At 53.4% G+C, this 3634-nt stretch overlaps 1 long non-coding RNA gene and 2 other non-coding genes across 4 annotated transcripts; all 3 read left to right on the top strand.

Moving 5' to 3' along the window:
- The first annotated feature begins 617 nt into the window (after nucleotides 1–617).
- Nucleotides 618–3634, top strand: LOC120512808. Of its 2 annotated transcripts, XR_005630125.1 has the most exons (9): nucleotides 619–1182; nucleotides 1542–1575; nucleotides 1922–1942; nucleotides 2296–2346; nucleotides 2587–2642; nucleotides 2762–2814; nucleotides 3106–3158; nucleotides 3269–3321; nucleotides 3605–3634. It is a non-coding gene; the product is annotated as an uncharacterized LOC120512808 (long non-coding RNA). The 2 variants fall into 2 exon arrangements; XR_005630126.1 differs by lacking the exons at nucleotides 3106–3158; nucleotides 3605–3634 and adding an exon at nucleotides 3432–3472 and having other exon boundaries at nucleotides 618–1182.
- On the top strand, nucleotides 1621–1694 carry LOC120512810. The gene has a single exon (XR_005630127.1). It is a non-coding gene; the product is annotated as a small nucleolar RNA SNORD26 (small nucleolar RNA).
- Nucleotides 2079–2146, top strand: LOC120512812. Its single transcript, XR_005630129.1, has one exon. It is a non-coding gene; the product is annotated as a small nucleolar RNA SNORD31 (small nucleolar RNA).

The following is a 3634-nucleotide window of genomic DNA, read 5'->3' as shown; positions in this document are numbered from 1 at the left end:
CCCGGAAGTGACGCTCTCCGTGTAGCCACGCCCATCAGCGCTCTAAACCAATGAGCTCCGAGATATTCCCTGGCCACGCCCCCCTTGCCAGGACTCCGCCATCTTTGTAGTTCCGCGGCTGGCGGCGTCGCCGCGCGCGCCGCACGTACGGGTGACGTCACCGCGCCGCGCCTGCGCGCTGCCCCTTTCCGCCTTGGAGACGCCGCGGTGAGGCCGCGCTCGAGGGGTCCGGCGGCGCATGCAGTACAACCGGCGCTTCGTCAACGTCGTGCCCACCTTCGGCAAGAAGAAGGGGCCCAACGCCAACTCCTGAGCCCAATAAAGGAATCTGGGCTCAATTCCCGCCATTTTGGGGCGTTTTGAGCTGTTTTTGACGCTTTCCTTGAGTTGTTTGACTTTGTTTTAGTGTTGGTTGTGAAGTGTTGGGAGTGGTTTGGGGGTGAAATTGGCCCAGAAGGGGTTAACAGGGCTGCCCCAGCAGCTGCTGGGGTGGTTAATTAGAGGGAGGAGCTTAAGGAGCGTTAATTTGGAGTCGGCTAATGAGGAGAATGAGGAGACGCTGTCTGGGGAATGAGTCTCTGTGGGGGAGGGGGAAAGAGCCGAGCGCTGGCGGAAATACCCGAGTGCTGTGGTGGTGAGCGGGGCCGACGGAGCCGAAAGGTGACGGAAATGCCCGAGTGCTGCAGGGGGCGGGGCTTGGGAAACCGAACGGCAACGGAAATGCCCGATTGTGGTGATGGTGGGCGGGGCTGAGGGAGCCGAAAGAGGACGAAAATGACCGAGTGCGGCGGTGGGCGGGGCCGAGGGAGCCGAAAGGTGACGGAAATACCCGAGTGAAGCTGAGGGACGCGCGGAAAGAGCTGCAAACACCCGATTGGCGGAGGAGAGAGCCGAAAAGCCATCAAGACAATTAATTGATGGCTCCGAACCCTTCCGAGCGGTGCCGAGAATTGCCGAATGAATTCGGGTGGAATTCTTAAAAAAAAAACTCCAAAACTCCCCCGGGGGTTCCCCTCACGGCCTCACCCGCCAGGGGGCGCCCCAAGCCCCCCATGTATTTTCCCGCCTTTTCCTCCTCCCTCAGCGCTCGCGCCCCGCCCCTTTCCCGGCATGCCCTGCGCGCTATTTAAGCGCCCGTGAGGGAGCGCGCCGGCCATTTTGTCCCAGCAGCGGTCGGGAGAGGTTTGTTCCAATTCCTTTCGCTCCGTGGCCTGAGGGGGCATGTGGGGGGTTCAGGGGGGTGCGGCGCCCTCCATAACCGCCTTCCCTCTCCCGTGGCTCAGGGGGAGCAGCCTGGAGCCCCCTCAGCGCCGTTCCCCTCCTCACGGTGCAGTCACTGTCCGTCCCTGAGGGGTTCCGTGAGGGGTCCGCGCCTTCCCCAGGGGCTGCTCGGGGATGAGTTTCTCACAGACCTGTGCTGATGGCGCGGTGAAGAGTTTAAAGTTCTCTGAGGGCTCGTCCTGCCCCGGCCTGGGAGTTGGCTGCCCCACGTTCGCAATACTTTGTGACTCTAACACTTTTTTTTTTTGTTTAATTTTTAGTATTTCTGCCCGCGAAATAATGCTTCTGCCCGTGGTGAGTAATTTTGGGTTTAATAAGCGGGATTTTAGGGCAGCAGTGCTGCGGGGATGATCACCCTGAACTCTCTCTTGCTGATGGGTCAGTGGAGAAGCTTCTGGAACAATCTGAGTGGCACTGACCCCACAGGGGCTCCGGATCCCTTTTTGGGGGGGTTTGGGACCCTCAGAGGGGCTCAGACCCACGTGGTGGGGGGGGGTTTAACCCTTTGTGGAGCTTAAACCACGTGAGGAGGTTCAGGTCTTTGTTCAGGGCTTCAAACCCTCGGGGAGTTTAAATTTAAAGTTTTTATAAAGGCTTTGTTAAAATCTTCATTTTAATAGCATTTTTTCTTGTTTTAAAGGTATGCGCCATGGGGGCTGAGGTGAGTGAGGGGATTTGGGGTTTGGGGAGGGGATTTTGGGGGTTTGATGAGGGGGGTTGTGACAATTGGATTTTTAGGGAGTGGGGAGGTGATTTTGGGGTTTTAAGTGGGGATTTTGGGGGTTTTTTGGGGTCCCCCTGCCGAGGATGAGGCGATACCGCCCCAGACTGAGCCCTGTGACTGAACGGTTCCCCCTGAGGCTCTGAGGGGACCCCGGGGGGGTTTGGGGGGGTCACAAATCGAGATTTTTGGGGTCTCTGTAACTTTAAAGGAGGATCTTGGGTTGTGGATGGATTTTGGGGGATTTTACAGGAGTTTCAAGACTTAATTTCTTTTTTAATTTCTTTTTCCAGCTCTTGGCTCATGGAATCCTCATCCGTGGGTTCCCCGGGGCCCCTCCCCAGGTGAGCCCCCCCTTTTTTTTGGGTAAAAACGTGGAATTTCCTCTTCACTAAGAGCCCCCCGAGGTGCAGATTTCGGGGTCCCCCCCCGTTCCTGGCTGTTCAGTGAGGAGTGACAATGACAAGCATATGGCTGAGGGTCCCTGATGCCACCAGACCCTGCTGAGAGCAGCTGGGGGGGCCCGCAATTAACTAATTAATTGAAACTTAATGAATTAAATACCGTTAATTTGGACTTTGCAGTGGGAGAAGCCTCAGCCCAGGGTGAGCATGAAGTGACCACAGAGACCCCAGCTCAGGTGAGAGCCCCCCTGAGCCCCCCAAATTCCCCCAATTCTCAGCAATGACACTGTGATTTAGCAATTAACTAGTTAATAGCAGTTTAATTAAATTAAAATTATTAATTTGTATTTTTCAGTGGGAGATGCCTCAGATTGGGGTGACGTTTGGACCACCATGACTCCCCCTCAGGTCAGAGCCCCCCTGAATCCCCCAAATTCTCCCCAGTCCCCAGCAATGACACTGGAGTTCAGTAATTAACAAATTCATAGTAATTTACTAAATTTAATTAATTAATTTGTATTTTTCAGTGGGAGATGTGTCATCCTGGGGTGACCCTTGGACCACCATGACCCCATCTCAGGTCAGAGCCCCCCTGAGCCCCCCAAATTCCCCCCAATCCCCAACAATGACACTGGGGTTCAGTAATTAACAAATTAATAGAAATTTGTTAAATTTAAATAATTAATTTGTATTTTTCAGTGGGAGATGTCTCATCCTGGGGTGACCCTTGGACCATCATGACCCCAACTCAGGTCAGAGCCCCCCTGAGCCCCCCAAATTCCTCCCAAACCCCAGCAATGACACTGTAATTCAGCTATTAATTGATATAAATTTATTAAAATAATTAATTTGTATTTTTCAGTGGGAGAAGGCTCAGCCTGGGGTGACCCTTGGAGCACCGTGACCCCCCCTCAGGTCAGAGCCCCCCTGAGCCCCCCAAATTCCTCCCAAACCCCAGCAATGACACTGTAATTCAGCTATTAATTGATATAAATTTATTAAAATAATTAATTTGTATTTTTCAGTGGGAGAAGGCTCAGCCTGGGGTGACCCTTGGAGCACCGTGACCCCCCCTCAGGTCAGAGCCCCCCTGAGCCCCCCAAATTCCTCCCTAATCCCCAGCAATGACACTGGAGTTGAGGAATTAACAAATTAATAGAAATTTATTAAATTTAAATAATTAATTTGTATTTTTCAGTGGGAGATGCCTCATTATGGGGTGACCCTT

This window comes from Passer montanus, unplaced genomic scaffold (genome assembly GCF_014805655.1).
Source record: "Passer montanus isolate IOZ18808 unplaced genomic scaffold, ASM1480565v1 scaffold787, whole genome shotgun sequence".
Lineage (NCBI taxonomy): Eukaryota > Metazoa > Chordata > Aves > Passeriformes > Passeridae > Passer > Passer montanus.
Note: the sequence above shows the minus strand (reverse complement) of the source record. Positions and strands in the feature narration are given on the sequence as shown.